This window comes from Bombus bifarius, unplaced genomic scaffold (genome assembly GCF_011952205.1).
Source record: "Bombus bifarius isolate JDL3187 unplaced genomic scaffold, Bbif_JDL3187 scf7180000008175_frag, whole genome shotgun sequence".
In the NCBI taxonomy this organism is placed as follows: domain Eukaryota; kingdom Metazoa; phylum Arthropoda; class Insecta; order Hymenoptera; family Apidae; genus Bombus; species Bombus bifarius.
The window spans coordinates 2,838-23,523 of NW_022884492.1; positions in this window are offsets into that span (position 1 = coordinate 2,838).

The following is a 20,686-nucleotide window of genomic DNA, read 5'->3' on the forward strand; positions in this document are numbered from 1 at the left end:
ATGGAATAACGTTTTAACGTATTACGTTACATGGTATAACGTTAAATGGTATAACGTCATATGGTATAACGTTATATAGTATAATGTTATAACGTATTACGTTATATGGTACAACGTTATAACGTATTACGTCATATGGTATACGGTTATGGCTTATTAGGTTATATGGGAGAACGTTACAACGTATTACGTTATATGGTATAACGTTATAACGTATTACGTTATATGGGATGACGTTATAACGTATTACGTTATATGTTATAACGTTATAACGTATTACGTTATATGGTATAACGTTATAACGTATTACGTTGTATGGTATAACGTTATAACGTATTACGTTATGTGGGACAACGTAATAACGTAATACGTTATATGGGATGACGCTATAACGTATTACGTTATATGGGATGACGTTATAACGTATTACGTTATATAGGACAACGTTTTAACGTATCACGTTATATGGTATACCGTTATAACGTATTGGGTTATATGGTATGACGTTATAACGTATGACGTTATATGGTATAACGTTATAACGTATTACGTTATATGGTATAACTTTATAACGTATCACGCTATATGGTATACCGTTATAACGTATTAGGTTATATATTATGACGTTATAACGTATTACGTTATATTGGATGACGTTATAACGTATTACGTTATATGGGATGACGTTATAACGTATTACATTATATGGGACAACGTTATAACGTATTACCTCATATGGTATAACGTTATAACGTATTACGTTATATGGGACAACGTTATAACGTATTACGTTATATGGTATACCGTTATAACGTATTAGGTTATATGGAATAACGTTATAACGAAGTACGTTATATGGTAACGTTATAATGTATTACGTTACATGGTATAACGTTATATGGTATAACGTTATAACGTATTACGTTATATGGGACAACGTAATAACGTAATACGTTATATGGGATGACGTTATAACGTATTACGTTATATGGTATAACGTTATAACGTATTACGTTATGTGGGACAACGTAATAACGTAATAAGTTATATGGTGTAACGTTATAACGTATTACGTTATATGGTAGAGCGCTATAACGTAGTACGTTATATGGTACCGTTATAACGTATTACGTTACATGGTATAACGTTATATGGTATAACGTCATATGGTATAACGTTATATAATATAATGTTATAACGAATTACGTTCTATTGTACAACGTTATAACGTATTACGTTATATGGTATAACGTTATAACGTATTTCGTTATATGGTATAACGTTATAACGTATTACGTTATATGTTACAACTTTATAACGTAATACGTTATATATAATAACGTTATAGCGTATTACGTTATATGGTATAACGATATAACGTAATACGTTATATGGCGTAACGTTATAACTTATTACGTTATATGGGATGACGTTATAACGTATTACGTTATATGGTATAACGTTATAACTTATTACGTTATATGAAATGACGTTATAACGTATTACGTTATATGTTATAACGTTATAAGGTAATACGTTATATGATAAAACGTTATAACGCATTAGGATATATGGTATAACGCTATAACGTATTACGTTATATGGTATAACGTTATAACGTATTACGTTATATGGGACGACGTCATAACATATTACGTTATGTGGGATGACGTTATAGCGTATTACGTTATATGGCGTAACTTTATAACGTATTACGTTATATGGTATAACGTTATAACGTATTACGTTGTATGGTATAGCGTTATAACGTATTAGGATATATGGTGTAACGCTATAACGTATTACGTTATATGGTATAACTTTATAACGTATTACGTTATATGGTATAACGTTATAACGTATTACGTTATATGGGACGACGTTAAAACATATTACGTTATGTGGGATGACGTTATAGCGTATTACGTTATATGGCGTAACGTTATAACGTATTATGTTACATGGTATAACGATATAACGTAATACGTTTTATGGCGTAACGTTATAACGTATTACGTTATATGGTATAACGTCACATTTTATAACGTTTTAACATATTACGTTATGTGGGATGACGTTATAACGTATTGCGATATATGGTTTGACGTTATAACGTATTACGTTATATGGCATTACGTTATAACGTAGTACGTTATATGGTATAACGTTATAACGTATTACGTTATATGGCATTACGTTATAACGTAGTATGTTATGTGGTATAACGTTTTAACGTATTGCGTTACATGGTATAACGTTATATGGTATAACGTCATATAGTATAACGTTTTATAGTATAATGTTATAACGTATTACGTTATATGGTATAACGTTTTAACGTATTACGTTACATGGTATAACGTTATATGGTATAACGTCATATAGTATAACGTTTTATAGTATAATGTTATAACGTATTACGTTATATGGTATAACGTTCTAACGTATTACGTTATATGGCACATCTTTATAACGTAATACGTGTAGTATGGTGGACGAAAGGCCTGGGAAATATCGGACGAACTATGAACAGTGTCGCGAGAGCCGAGGCGCCGTCGGGCCCATCAATGTGTCATCGGTCTTTTCAAGTGCATAGTTTCGTGGAAAAGACCTACGTGACCCTGGCCACGAGCGTCTGCAGAACACGTGTGCGGTGGGCCTAGGAAAAGGACAACAGAATGCGACAACGGCCAGAAAGGGTCAGTCGAGAAACAGTGTGCGAGTCGAGAACGAGTGTGCGAGTCGAGGAGCCGAGTGCGAGTCGAGCGGAGACGGAGGTTGCGAGTGGCGTTGCCGAGAGAGTGTGGATTGCGCTGTGTTCTGTACGTTTGGTATGAATAGTTCAAGTTAAGCCACAATCGTCTTTTCTGTCTGATTAACATCTCTATTGTCCACTTTTTGTAAACATATTACATCACGATATTACATATTTTTGGGGGCTCAGCCGGGATTGGACAAGACAGAAAACGAAACGGTTTAACAGAGCTATTCGAGCTAGTTGTGAATTTACCGGTACGCGGTGCGGTAAAAGACGATATCGTTGACTGTTTAAGTTTGTGTTGTGTGAAAAATGGCCAACGTCGGGGACGAACGATTGTCGGGTGAAGAGGGTTCGACGCTGGAGGAGCTGAGGAATAAGCTCGCGCGAATGAACCTCCCTATATCGGGTGCGAGGTCAGTGCTGATTGCGAGGCTGAATCGGGCGTGTAGGGCTGGACAATCGTATCGTAAGGGATCGACGGGCGGTGAAGAGCTAACCGGTCAACGAGATTTAGAAAGTGTACAGAGAGCTGAGCGTGATTGCAACGAAGATGAGGATGTTGAGAAAATGAATACGAAGGAGTTGAAGGAGCGCCTCGCTAGTTTGGGTTTAAAAACGACGGGAAGAAAAGTAGAATTACGCGCACGGCTACGAGCGGCCATGGATGGTAACGACATATCGTCGGAAGAGGAAAGCGACGACGAAAGTGAGGATGAAGATGACAAGAAAAACTCAAGAGAATACAAGAGAGATACGCGAAGGGTGTATCAGGACCGTGACGAATGTTGTCGAAGGGCATGTGTTGGTTCGACGCTGAGTTTTAGAGACGTCGAAGATGCATTAGAGTCGTTTAGTGGCAACAGAGGTGAAAATGTCGAACGATGGTTCGAGTCGTTCGAGGAAGTCGCCGATACGTGCATGTGGTCGGATGGGCAGAAGGCAGTCTACGCAAGGAAGCTGCTGAAGGGATCAGCGAAAATATTTGCGAGCTTCGAGTGTCATGCCAGGACTTGGCATGAGTTGAAGAGGGGGCTAGTGAAAGAATTTTCGAGGAAAGTCAACAGTAGGCAAGTACATCAGAAACTTGAAGAAACAAAAAAGGAGAGTGATGAAGCATGTTTGGCTTACATGTACCGCATGCTCGAAATAGCCAGCTATGTGGACATGGAGGAGGAAGCAAAGGTGGAATACATAGTGGATGGAATAATAGACGACGAGAACAGTAAGGCTGTATTGTACGGCGCTACGTCAATCAAAGAGTTGAGGAAGAGGTTAGTGATGTACGAAGAGCAGAAGAGTCGCAGAGCAAAGTCGATTGTGAAGCCGGCTAAAACCCAGAAGAACGGGAAGCCCAGTCAATCTGTAGACGCAATGAAGAAAAGAAGATGCTTCATTTGCGATAGTGAGGATCATCTAAGTGTTAAGTGTCCGGAGAGGGGAGAAGGTGTTAGGTGTTTCAAGTGCAGCGGATTTGGACATATTGCAGCGAGGTGTACGGCACGACCGAAAGAGACTTGCGTAGTGTCAAGATCCGAAAAGGGGAAGTATGTGAAGGAAGTGGCGATAGATGATTGTAGGTTTGTGGCATTAGTGGATACAGGTAGTAACCTTACGTTCATACGAGCGGATGAGTATGTGAGGTTAGGATCACCACCTCTGGGAAACTGCAAACTTAAGTTTGATGGTTTTGGTTCCGCTGGCAATAGTACCTGGGGCGAGTTCACAAGGGTAATGACGGTCGACGGGTATGACTTTACTGTCACTCTGCATGTTGTCTCGAATAAGGTAATGACAAGACACAGTCTACTCTTAGGTACCGACTTTTTAGACCAGGTAGAGTTGCGAGTCAAACGGGGCGAGGTGACATTTTTACGACTCGACGATCAGACCGACGGTCACGAGGACGCGCCGGATGTACTGAGGGTGAACGCGATAGAACAATCCGACGAGATCGACTTGTCACATGTACGAGAATCTCATTACCGTGAAGCCATTCGCGATATCGTTAGGGGGTATAGGCCGGAGAAGAAGCGAGACGTCGGAATAACCGAAAAAGTAGTTTTGGAAAGCGACAAGCCGGTAGCGCGAAGACCGCGAAGACTGGCGCCGTCGGAAAGAAAGGAAGAAGATGACTTGATGGAAGCGTGGACAAACGAGGGTGTCATCAAATCGTCAGACTTGGAGTATGCGAGTCCGATAGGTGTAGTTAGAAAGAAAGATTTGTGTGTGCGTGTGGCTAGATGGGCCTTGTTACTAGGCGAGATTAAGTATCAGGCGTGTCATCGGCCGGGGAAAAGTATGCAGCATGTAGATGCTCCGAGTAGGAACCCCCTGCCGAGCACTATGTATGTAACGGAGAGTGAAGACGGGCTGATTGCACGGTTGAGAAGGGCACAGAACAAGGACATCGAAGTCCGTAGGATTTTGGACGCCGCAACGTGCAGTCAGGCCGATGGGCAGGTAGTAAGAAACAATATTTTGTATAAGGAGTGTGAGGACGATGTGCTAATAGTAGTATCGAAGGCGATGCGGGCTCAGGTAGTCAGGCAAGCGCACGAGCGTGGGCATTTCGAGGTTACCAAAACAGAAGCTATGGTCAAGAAGGACTTCTGGTTCAAGGGGTTACGCGAAAAGGTCGAACACGTGGTATCCAACTGCTTTGACTGTAGCCTAACCGAACGAAACATAGGTAAGCTAGAAGGGAACCTGCGAAATTACAAGAAAAGAAGAAAGCGTGCGAGGCAGTACCTAAGGAAGGACCCGTGCACACCTCGATTTTATGAAACCTTGGGTCCTAAATGCCGAAAGTGACGCATCTGATGACAGCGAGATAGAAGGCAACATCTGAGGGCAGATGTTATTGCAGGATGGCCGAATGTAGTATCGTGGACGAAAGGCCTGGGAAATATCGGACGAACTATGAACAGTGTCGCGAGAGCCGAGGCGCCGTCGGGCCCATCAATGTGTCATCGGTCTTTTCAAGTGCATAGTTTCGTGGAAAAGACATACGTGACCCTGGCCATGAGCGTCTGCAGAACACGTGTGCGGTGGGCCTAGGAAAAGGACAACAGAATGCGACAACGGCCAGAAAGGGTCAGTCGAGAAACAGTGTGCGAGTCGAGAACGAGTGTGCGAGTCGAGGAGCCGAGTGCGAGTCGAGCGGAGACGGAGGTTGCGAGTGGCGTTGCCGAGAGAGTGTGGATTGCGCTGTGTTCTGTACGTTTGGTATGAATAGTTCAAGTTAAGCCACAATCGTCTTTTCTGTCTGATTAACATCTCTATTGTCCACTTTTTGTAAACATATTACATCACGATATTACATACGTTATATGGTATAACGTTATAACGTATTACGTTATATGGGACAACGTTATAACGTATTACGTTATATGGTATACCGTTATAACGTATTAGGTTATATGGAATAACGTTATAACGAAGTACGTTATATGGTAACGTTATAACGTATTACGTTACATGGTATAACGTTATATGGTATAACGTTATAACGTATTACGTTATATGGGATGACGTTATAACGTATTACGTTATATGGAATGACGTTAAAACATATTGCGTTATATGGAATAACGTTGTAACGTATAACGTTATATAGTGCAACGTTATAACGTATTAGGTTATATGGTATAACGTTATAACGTATTACGTTATATGGTATACCGTTATAACGCATTGGGTTATATGGTATAACGATATAACGTATTACGATGTATGCTATAAAGTTATAACGTATTACGTTATGTCGTATAACGTTATAACGTATTACGTTATACGGGATGACGTTATAACGTATTACGTTACATGGTATAACGATATAAAGTAATACGTTATATGGCGTAACGTTATAACGTATTACGTTATATGGTATAACGTCACATTTTATAACGTTTTAACATATTACGTTATGTGGGATGACGTTATAACGTATTACGATATATGGGATGACGTTATAACGTATTACGTTATATGGGATGACGTTATAACGTATTACGTTATGTGGTATAACGTTATAACGTATTACGTTATATGGTATAACGTTATAACGTATTACGATGTATGGTATAACGTTATAACGTATTACGTTGTATGGTATAACGTTATAACGTATTACGTTATATGGGATGACGTTATAACGTATTACGTTATATGGTATAACGTTATAACGTATTACGTTATATGATATAACGTTATAACGTATTACGTTGTATGGTATAACGTTATAATGTATTACGTTATGTGGGACAACGTAATAACGTATGACGTTATATGGTATAACGTTATAACGTATTACGTTATATGGCGTAACGTTATAACGTAATACGCTATATGGTATGACGTTATAACGTATTACGTTGTATGGTATAACATTATAACGTATCACGTTATATGGTATACCGTTATAATATATTAGGTTATATATTATGACGTTATAACGTATTACGTCATATGGGATGACGTTATAACGTATTACGTTATATGGTATGGCGTTATAACGTATTACGTTATATATGGCAACGTTATAACGTATTACGTTATACGGTATAACGTTATAACGTATTACGTTATATGGGACAACGTTATGACGTATTACGTTATATGGTACACCGTTATAACGTATTGGGTTATATAGTATAACGTTATAACGTATTACGATGTATGGGATGACGTTATAACGTATTACGTTATATGGGAGAACGTTATAACGTATTACGGTATAACGTATTACGTTATATGGGATGACGTTATAACGTATTACGTTATATGGGATGACGTTATAACGTATTACGTTATATGGGATGACGTTATAACGTATTACGTTATATGGGACGACGTTTTAACGTATCACGTTATATGGTATACCGTTATAACGTATTGGGTTATATGGTATGACGTTATAACGTATTACGTTATATGGGACAACGTTATATGGTATAACGACATATGGTATAACGTTACATAGTATAACGTTATAACGTATTATGTTATACCGTATAACGTTATAACGTATTACGTTATATGGTATAACGTTATAACGTATTATGTTATATGGGACAACGTAATAACGTAATACGTTGTATGGTGTAACGTTATAACGTATTACGTTATATGGTATAACGTTATAACGTATTACGTTATACGGTGTAACGTTATAACGTATTACGTTATACGGTATAACGTTATAACGTAATACGTTATGTGGGACAACGTAATAACGTAATACGTTGTATGGTGTAACGTTATAACGTATTACGTTATATGGTATAACGTTATAACGTATTACGTTATATGGTATTACGTCATAACGTGTTACGTTATATGGTATAACGTTATAAGGTAATACGTATGGTGCTTAACGTTATAACGTATTACATTATATGGTACTTAACTTATAACGTATTACGTTATATGGAACAACGCGTAATAACGTAGCCGTTATATGGAACGTTATAACAATTACATTATATGAGCCCTCTTTGTTATAGCGTAACCACGATGTATGAGTACTAACTTGTTCCTCTTTCTTGTACGTTATCTTGACCAACATAACGTATTACGTTGCTATGGGATGAAGCGTTATAACGTATTACGGCGTTATATGGGACTGACCGTTATAACGCGTATTACCGTTATATACGGCAATTTAGGCTTTTACACGTTATATGGAATAACGTTGTAACGTATAACGTTATATAGTGCAACGTTATAATGTATTAGGTTATATGGTATAACGTTATAACGTATTACGTTATATGGTATATTGTTATAACGCATTGGGTTATATGGTATAACGATATAACGTATTACGATGTATGGTATAACGTTATGACGTATTACGTTATGTCGTATAACGTTATAACGTATTACGTTATATGGGATGACGTTATAACGTTTTACGTTACATGGCATAACGATATAACGTAATACGTTATATGGCGTAACGTTATAACGTATTACGTTATATGGTATAACGTCACATTTTATAACGTTTTAACATATTACGTTATGTGGGATGACGTTATAACGTATTACGATATATGGGATGACGTTATAACGTATTACGTTATATGGTATAACGTTACAACGTATTACTTTATATGGGATGCCGTTATAACGTATTACGTTATATGGGATGACGTTATAACGTATTACGTTATATGGTATAACGTTATAAGGTATAACGTTATATGGTATAACGTCATATAGTATAACGTTTTATAGTATAATGTTATAACGTATTACGTTATATGGTATAACGTTCTAACGTATTACGTTATATGAGGTGACGTTATAACGTATTACGTTACATGGTATAACGATATAACGTAATACGTTATATGGCGCAACGTTATAACGTATTACGTTATATGGTACATCTTTATAACGTAATACGTTATATGGAATAACGTTATAGCGTATTACGTTATATGGTATAACGTTATAACGTATTACGTTATATGGTATAACTTTATAACGTATCACGCTATATGGTATACCGTTATAACGTATTACGTTATATGGGATGACGTTATAACGTATTACGTTATATGTTATAACGTTATAACGTATTACGTTATATGGTATAACGTTATAACGTATTACGTTATATGGGTTATGTATTACGTTATATGGTATAACGTTATAACGCGTATTACGTATATATGGGATGACGTTATAACGTATTACGTTATATGGACAACGTTTTAACGTATCACGTTATATGGTATAACGTTATAACGTATTACGTTATATGGTATAACGTTATAACGTATTACGTTATATGGTATAACGTTATAACGTATTACGTTATATGGTATAACTTTATAACGTATCACGCTATATGGTATACCGTTATAACGTATTACGTTATATGGGATGACGTTATAACGTATTACGTTATATGGTATAACGTTATAACGTATTACGTTATATGGTATAACTTTATAACGTATCACGCTATATGGTATAACGTTATAACGTATTACGTTATATGGTATAACGTTATAACGTATTACGTTATATGGTATAACGTTATAACGTATTACGTTATATGGTATAACGTTATAACGTATTACGTTGTATGGTATAACGTTATAACGTATTACGTTATGTGGGACAACGTAATAACGTAATACGTTATATGGGATGACGCTATAACGTATTACGTTATATGGGATGACGTTATAACGTATTACGTTATATAGGACAACGTTTTAACGTATCACGTTATATGGTATACCGTTATAACGTATTGGGTTATATGGTATGACGTTATAACGTATGACGTTATATGGTATAACGTTATAACGTATTACGTTATATGGTATAACTTTATAACGTATCACGCTATATGGTATACCGTTATAACGTATTAGGTTATATATTATGACGTTATAACGTATTACGTTATATTGGATGACGTTATAACGTATTACGTTATATGGGATGACGTTATAACGTATTACATTATATGGGACAACGTTATAACGTATTACGTTATATGGTATAACGTTATAACGTATTACGTTATATGGGACAACGTTATAACGTATTACGTTATATGGTATACCGTTATAACGTATTAGGTTATATGGAATAACGTTATAACGAAGTACGTTATATGGTAACGTTATAACGTATTACGTTGCATGGTATAACGTTATATGGTATAACGTCATATGGTATAACGTTATATAATATAATGTTATAACGAATTACGTTCTATTGTACAACGCTATAACGTATTACGTTATATGGTATAACGTTATATGGTATAACGTCATATGGTATAACGTTATATAATATAATGTTATAACGAATTACGTTCTATTGTACAACGTTATAACGTATTACGTTATATGGTATAACGTTATAACGTATTTCGATATATGGTATAACGTTATAACGTATTAGGGCATATGGTATAACGCTATAACGTATTACGTTATATGGTACAACGTTCTAACGTATTACGTTATATGATATAACGTCACCTGGTATAACGTTATAACATATTACGTTATATGCTATAACGTTATAACGTATTACGTTATATGGTATAACGTTATAACGTCTTACGTTATATAGTATAACGTTATAACGTATTAGGGCATATGGTATAACGCTATAACGTATTACGTTATATGGTACAACGTTCTAACGTATTACGTTATATGGGATGACGTTATAACGTATTTCGTTATATGGGATGACGTTATAACGTATTACGTTATATGGAATGACGTTAAAACATATTACGTTATATGGAATAACGTTGTAACGTATAACGTAATATAGTGCAACGTTATAACGTATTAGGTTATATGGTATAACGTTATAACGTATTACGTTATATGGTATACCGTTATAACGCATTGGGTTATATGGTATAACGATATAACGTAATACGTTATATGGCGTAACGCTATAACGTATTACGTTATATGTTACAACTTTATAACGTAATACGTTATATATAATAACGTTATAGCGTATTACGTTATATGGTATAACGATATAACGTAATACGTTATATGGCGTAACGTTATAACTTATTACGTTATATGGGATGACGTTATAACGTATTACGTTATATGGTATAACGTTATAACTTATTACGTTATATGAAATGACGTTATAACGTATTACGTTATATGGTATAACGTTATAAGGTAATACGTTATATGATAAAACGTTATAACGCATTAGGATATATGGTATAACGCTATAACGTATTACGTTATATGGTATAACGTTATAACGTATTACGTTATATGGGACGACGTCATAACATATTACGTTATGTGGGATGACGTTATAGCGTATTACGTTATATGGCGTAACGTTATAACGTATTACGTTATATGGTATAACGTTATAACGTATTACGTTGTATGGTATAGCGTTATAACGTATTAGGATATATGGTATAACGCTATAACGTATTACGTTATATGGTATAACGTTATAACGTATTACGTTATATGGTATAACGTTATAACGTATTACGTTATATGGGACGACGTTATAACATATTACGTTATGTGGGATGACGTTATAGCGTATTACGTTATATGGCGTAACGTTATAACGTATTACGTTACATGGTATAACGATATAACGTAATACGTTATATGGCGTAACGTTATAACGTATTACGTTATATGGTATAACGTCACATTTTATAACGTTTTAACATATTACGTTATGTGGGATGACGTTATAACGTATTGCGATATATGGTTTGACGTTATAACGTATTACGTTATATGGCATTACGTTATAACGTAGTACGTTATATGGTATAACGTTATAACGTATTACGTTATATGGCATTACGTTGTAACGTAGTATGTTATGTGGTATAACGTTTTAACGTATTACGTTACATGGTATAACGTTATATGGTATAACGTCATATAGTATAACGTTTTATAGTATAATGTTATAACGTATTACGTTATATGGTATAACGTTTTAACGTATTACGTTACATGGTATAACGTTATATGGTATAACGTCATATAGTATAACGTTTTATAGTATAATGTTATAACGTATTACGTTATATGGTATAACGTTCTAACGTATTACGTTATATGAGGTGACGTTATAACGTATTACGTTACATGGTATAACGATATAACGTAATACGTTATATGGCGCAACGTTATAACGTATTACGTTATATGGTACAACTTTATAACGTAATACGTTATATGGAATAACGTTATAGCGTATTACGTTATATGGTATAACGTTATAACGTATTACGTTATATGGTATACCGTTATAACGTATTAGGTTATATGGAATAACGTTTTAACGTATTACGTTACATGGTATAACGTTAAATGGTATAACGTCATATGGTATAACGTTATATAGTATAATGTTATAACGTATTACGTTATATGGTACAACGTTATAACGTATTACGTCATATGGTATACGGTTATGGCTTATTAGGTTATATGGGAGAACGTTACAACGTATTACGTTATATGGTATAACGTTATAACGTATTACGTTATATGGGATGACGTTATAACGTATTACGTTATATGTTATAACGTTATAACGTATTACGTTATATGGTATAACGTTATAACGTATTACGTTGTATGGTATAACGTTATAACGTATTACGTTATGTGGGACAACGTAATAACGTAATACGTTATATGGGATGACGCTATAACGTATTACGTTATATGGGATGACGTTATAACGTATTACGTTATATAGGACAACGTTTTAACGTATCACGTTATATGGTATACCGTTATAACGTATTGGGTTATATGGTATGACGTTATAACGTATGACGTTATATGGTATAACGTTATAACGTATTACGTTATATGGTATAACTTTATAACGTATCACGCTATATGGTATACCGTTATAACGTATTAGGTTATATATTATGACGTTATAACGTATTACGTTATATTGGATGACGTTATAACGTATTACGTTATATGGGATGACGTTATAACGTATTACATTATATGGGACAACGTTATAACGTATTACCTCATATGGTATAACGTTATAACGTATTACGTTATATGGGACAACGTTATAACGTATTACGTTATATGGTATACCGTTATAACGTATTAGGTTATATGGAATAACGTTATAACGAAGTACGTTATATGGTAACGTTATAATGTATTACGTTACATGGTATAACGTTATATGGTATAACGTTATAACGTATTACGTTATATGGGACAACGTAATAACGTAATACGTTATATGGGATGACGTTATAACGTATTACGTTATATGGTATAACGTTATAACGTATTACGTTATGTGGGACAACGTAATAACGTAATAAGTTATATGGTGTAACGTTATAACGTATTACGTTATATGGTAGAGCGCTATAACGTAGTACGTTATATGGTACCGTTATAACGTATTACGTTACATGGTATAACGTTATATGGTATAACGTCATATGGTATAACGTTATATAATATAATGTTATAACGAATTACGTTCTATTGTACAACGTTATAACGTATTACGTTATATGGTATAACGTTATAACGTATTTCGTTATATGGTATAACGTTATAACGTATTACGTTATATGTTACAACTTTATAACGTAATACGTTATATATAATAACGTTATAGCGTATTACGTTATATGGTATAACGATATAACGTAATACGTTATATGGCGTAACGTTATAACTTATTACGTTATATGGGATGACGTTATAACGTATTACGTTATATGGTATAACGTTATAACTTATTACGTTATATGAAATGACGTTATAACGTATTACGTTATATGTTATAACGTTATAAGGTAATACGTTATATGATAAAACGTTATAACGCATTAGGATATATGGTATAACGCTATAACGTATTACGTTATATGGTATAACGTTATAACGTATTACGTTATATGGGACGACGTCATAACATATTACGTTATGTGGGATGACGTTATAGCGTATTACGTTATATGGCGTAACTTTATAACGTATTACGTTATATGGTATAACGTTATAACGTATTACGTTGTATGGTATAGCGTTATAACGTATTAGGATATATGGTGTAACGCTATAACGTATTACGTTATATGGTATAACTTTATAACGTATTACGTTATATGGTATAACGTTATAACGTATTACGTTATATGGGACGACGTTAAAACATATTACGTTATGTGGGATGACGTTATAGCGTATTACGTTATATGGCGTAACGTTATAACGTATTATGTTACATGGTATAACGATATAACGTAATACGTTTTATGGCGTAACGTTATAACGTATTACGTTATATGGTATAACGTCACATTTTATAACGTTTTAACATATTACGTTATGTGGGATGACGTTATAACGTATTGCGATATATGGTTTGACGTTATAACGTATTACGTTATATGGCATTACGTTATAACGTAGTACGTTATATGGTATAACGTTATAACGTATTACGTTATATGGCATTACGTTATAACGTAGTATGTTATGTGGTATAACGTTTTAACGTATTGCGTTACATGGTATAACGTTATATGGTATAACGTCATATAGTATAACGTTTTATAGTATAATGTTATAACGTATTACGTTATATGGTATAACGTTTTAACGTATTACGTTACATGGTATAACGTTATATGGTATAACGTCATATAGTATAACGTTTTATAGTATAATGTTATAACGTATTACGTTATATGGTATAACGTTCTAACGTATTACGTTATATGGCACATCTTTATAACGTAATACGTGTAGTATGGTGGACGAAAGGCCTGGGAAATATCGGACGAACTATGAACAGTGTCGCGAGAGCCGAGGCGCCGTCGGGCCCATCAATGTGTCATCGGTCTTTTCAAGTGCATAGTTTCGTGGAAAAGACCTACGTGACCCTGGCCACGAGCGTCTGCAGAACACGTGTGCGGTGGGCCTAGGAAAAGGACAACAGAATGCGACAACGGCCAGAAAGGGTCAGTCGAGAAACAGTGTGCGAGTCGAGAACGAGTGTGCGAGTCGAGGAGCCGAGTGCGAGTCGAGCGGAGACGGAGGTTGCGAGTGGCGTTGCCGAGAGAGTGTGGATTGCGCTGTGTTCTGTACGTTTGGTATGAATAGTTCAAGTTAAGCCACAATCGTCTTTCTGTCTGATTAACATCTCTATTGTCCACTTTTATAAACATATTACATCACGATATTACATATTTTTGGGGGCTCAGCCGGGATTGGACAAGACAGAAAACGAAACGGTTTAACAGAGCTATTCGAGCTAGTTGTGAATTTACCGGTACGCGGTGCGGTAAAAGACGATATCGTTGACTGTTTAAGTTTGTGTTGTGTGAAAAATGGCCAACGTCGGGGACGAACGATTGTCGGGTGAAGAGGGTTCGACGCTGGAGGAGCTGAGGAATAAGCTCGCGCGAATGAACCTCCCTATATCGGGTGCGAGGTCAGTGCTGATTGCAAGGCTGAATCGGGCGTGTAGGGCTGGACAATCGTATCGTAAGGGATCGACGGGCGGTGAAGAGCTAACCGGTCAACGAGATTTAGAAAATGTACAGAGAGCTGAGCGTGATTGCAACGAAGATGAGGATGTTGAGAAAATGAATACGAAGGAGTTGAAGGAGCGCCTCGCTAGTTTGGGTTTAAAAACGACGGGAAGAAAAGTAGAATTACGCGCACGGCTACGAGCGGCCATGGATGGTAACGACATATCGTCGGAAGAAGAAAGCGACGACGAAAGTGAGGATGAAGATGACAAGAAAAACGCAAGAGGATACAAGAGAGATACGCGAAGGGTGTATCAGGACCGTGACGAATGTTGTCGAAGGGCATGTGTTGGTTCGACGCTGAGTTTTAGAGACGTCGAAGATGCATTAGAGTCGTTTAGTGGCAACAGAGGTGAAAATGTCGAACGATGGTTCGAGTCGTTCGAGGAAGTCGCCGATACGTGCATGTGGTCGGATGGGCAGAAGGCAGTCTACGCAAGGAAGCTGCTGAAGGGATCAGCGAAAATATTTGCGAGCTTCGAGTGTCATGCCAGGACTTGGCATGAGTTGAAGAGGGGGCTAGTGAAAGAATTTTCGAGGAAAGTCAACAGTAGGCAAGTACATCAGAAACTTGAAGAAACAAAAAAGGAGAGTGATGAAGCATGTTTGGCTTACATGTACCGCATGCTCGAAATAGCCAGCCATGTGGACATGGAGGAGGAAGCAAAGGTGGAATACATAGTGGATGGAATAATAGACGACGAGAACAATAAGGCTGTATTGTACGGCGCTACGTCAATCAAAGAGTTGAGGAAGAGGTTAGTGATGTACGAAGAGCAGAAGAGTCGCAGAGCAAAGTCGATTGTGAAGCCGGCTAAAACCCAGAAGAACGGGAAGCCCAGTCAATCTGTAGACGCAATGAAGAAAAGAAGATGCTTCATTTGCGGTAGTGAGGATCATCTAAGTGTTAAGTGTCCGGAGAGGGGAGAAGGTGTTAGGTGTTTCGAGTGCAGCGGATTTGGACATATTGCAGCGAGGTGTACGGCACGACCGAAAGACACTTGCGTAGTGTCAAGATCCGAAAAAGGGAAGTATGTGAAAGAAGTGGCGATAGATGAATGTAGGTTTGTGGCGTTAGTGAATACAGGTAGTGACCTTACGTTCATACGAGCGGATGAGTATGTGAGGTTAGGATCACCACCTCTGGGAAACTGCAAACTTAAGTTTGATGGTTTTGGTTCCGCTGGCAATAGTACCTGGGGCGAGTTCACAAGGGTAATGACGGTCGACGGGTGCGACTTTACTGTCACTCTGCATGTTGTCTCGAATAAGGTAATGACAAGACACAGTCTACTCTTAGGTACCGACTTTTTAGACCAGGTAGAGGTGCGAGTCAAACGGGGCGAGGTGACATTTTTACGACTCGACGATCAGACCGACGGTCACGAGGACGCGCCGGATGTACTGAGAGTAAACGCGATAGAACAATCCGACGAGATCGACTTGTCGCATGTACGAGAACCTCATTACCGCGAAGCCATTCGGGATATTATTAAAGGGTATAGGCCGGAGAAGAAGAGAGACGTCGGAATAACAGCAAAGATAGTTCTGAAAAGTGACAAACCGGTAGCGCGAAGACCGCGAAGACTGGCGCCGAGGGGGAACGGGCAGCATGTCGACCAGGTTCAGAAATACCTGAATTCCACCGTAAACAGAAGCACAGGGAAGACTCCTTTCCAGCTACTGGTCGGGGTCGAAATGCAAGTCAGGGAAGAGGCGAAGATTAGAAAGCTGATCGACGAAGAGTGGGTCGCGAGGGTTGAAGAACAACGTCGCGAGCTACGTGAGGACGCGAAGAGGAAGATCGCCGCAACTCAAGAGGAGAATCGTCGAAGTTACAAGAAAAGAAGAAAGCGTGCGAAGCAGTACCTAAGGAAGGACCCGTGCACACCTCGATTTTATGAAACCTTGGGTCCTAAATGCCGAAAGTGACGCATCTGATGACAGCGAGATAGAAGGCAACATCTGAGGGCAGATGTTATTGCAGGATGGCCGAATGTAGTATCGTGGACGACAGGCCTGGGAAATATCGGACGAACTATGAACAGTGTCGCGAGAGCCGAGGCGCCGTCGGGCCCATCAATGTGTCATCGGTCTTTTCAAGTGCATAGTTTCGTGGAAAAGACCTACGTGACCCTGGCCACGAGCGTCTGCAGAACACGTGTGCGGTGGGCCTAGGAAAAGGGCAATAGAATGCGACAACAGTTAGTCGAAAAGCAGAGCGCGAGTCGGGAAACAGAGTGCGAGTCGAGAAGCCGAGTGCGAGTCGAGCGGAGACGGAGGTTGCGAGTGGCGTTGCCGAGAGAGTGTGGATTGCGCTGTGTTCTGTACGTTTGGTATGAATAGTTCAAGTTAAGCCACAATCGTCTTATCTGTCTGATTAACATCTCTATTGTCCACTTTTGTAAACATATTACATCACGATATTACATGTATTATGTATATATGTATATGTATATGTATATTTACAAGTTCATTAGCAATTACTCACTAGTTCACTAACTTGGCATTAAATTGGATATAGGGTATTCAAGAGATTAAATAAACGAAGAAAAATTATATAAATCCATGTATATTCGATATCACCAGTTGGTTACAACAACATAACAAATTAGTTACAAGTAAGTAAAGACTGCTCTTATGTGACATTCTCGCATATACATATACACATATATGTGCAGGATATTCGAAACTGATTTGTCATGAGCATCGTAGCGTCATTCTAAACCTCTGGATCGGCGAAGATCTGCGAAAGAAAGTAGCAGCGAACTTGACTTCGAGCTTAAAATTCAAAGTCGAATTATTTTATGAGCGAATCTGTAGAAAGATTAACTACCCTCCAATTTCAATGATTTTTGGATATTTTGAATAATTTTTTCCTACATGCAGAAGGGATGGATTCGTCTTCAAGATATTTACAAGAAAAACTGCTAGTACCACTACAGTGAATTATGCCTATAGCGTATGCGCCTGTGTTGGTTACCGCCGCCGGCCACTTATCTGCCGTCTATAAACTAGGATCGAGCGAGTTTAAAGGCCTTTTGCACAATGTACATATGCGAGACTGCAACAGTCGGTTACAACTTTATAATTTATAACTCAATTAAACGTGAATATCATCATCATGAAAGTCATCATTGACCGATTCACCAACTTTTTCATCGTTTAAAGTCAATACGTAATCTTCGGGAGATTTGGAGTATCCACGCGCAACAGTAGATGCTATTTTTCTCTGTACGTTACAAATAAAATGTGTCGAGGAATAATGGAACTTCTTCTCCAAGAGAACAGTTGAATTGCGATCTATGGTTCCTTTGAGATTTTTGACCCTCGTGATGTGTGAAAAACAATGCAGAGGTGTAGAATAACGCTCTGATGCTCGTGACAGATCACTTCCGATCGCCCTGTACATACGTATATGTGTATATACAGTGACGAGCAAAAGTGTAAACACACTCCGCTGATTTTATGCAAAAGGCAATACTACGACTAATTTTTCAAGTGATCGGTAAAGATTAGGTAACAGCAACTGGGGCCCAGTGTATCGCCCACACCAGTTTCCGGGCCCCTCTCGATCGCAGCCGGGACGGTCATCGTGGAGGTTTTAGTCGGTTGGAGTCCATTCACCGTTTATTGTGAACACCAAAAGGTATTTAAGAAAATTTGTATCTTGGGTTTAATAAACATAAAAAAAAAAGTCGGTTGGAGTCCGGCACTACCACGCCGCTTTTCCCCAGAAGCGACCTGGTGTCCGTGCGGATTTCCTCCACGTTAATAAAAAAAAAAAAAGGTAACAGTAACTACAAGCTACGTCTGACTAACGAAATGTAATAGTTCATTTTCATTAACATTAATAATGTACAGAATATTTTATAATAATTGTGTTTTGAAACAATGTCTACAGTTTTGCACGTTTCGTCAGAAACGTTTATGATAGCATGTAAATATCAGGGAAACGAAACTGTCAATAAGCACTGATTGTCCACTGTTTCGCAGTCAACTGTTCCACACCATTGTTAGATTACTTTTCAGTTTGATATGCTTAATCCAAGATGAAGCCACTTAGTGAAGATAAAAAGAACGGTATTATTTGTTTGCGTGATAAAGGTTTGTCGTTGCGGCAAATTGCAGAGAAATGTGGTGTCAGTCATACGATAGTTGCAAGAATAAGAAAAAAGTATGTTAGTGCACCAATTTCTTCACAAAACGGTAGACCGCGACTTATTTCGGATAGAGCAGCACGTGAAATTGCACACTGTATTCGGTCGGATAGTTACAAAACAGCAAAAATTGCTACTCTGCAAATCGAAATAAGTGCTAGCGAATGGACCATTCGTCGCTCTTTAAAGAGAATTAGTTTACGAGCGAAGGAAAAAGAGAGTAAACCAGCTCTTTCAAACAGAAATATTTATTACGAAAACAATTTGTGGACACCTACAAAGAATAAACGACCGAAGATTGGAAAAGAGTTATATGGAGTGACGAAACAAAAATTAACAGATTCGAATCTGACAGAAGGTCCTGGTATTGAACTTCATCCGAGAATAATGATCAACCAGGTGGTATAAAACAAACTATGAAGTTTGGAGGTGGCTCAATTATGTGTTGGGGTTGCTTTACTCACAGAGGTGTTGGTCCCTTAGTTCGAATCGAAGGTATAATGCGAAAAGAGCATTATTTGACCATTCTACAAAGTAATTTACCTTCTGTAGTTAATTCTTTGGATACAATGAACGTGAAGTAGTATTTCAACAAGACGGGGATCATAAGCATACTGCAAAAATAGTTAAAACCTGGCTAGAAAATCAAAATTTTTCTGTGATGAA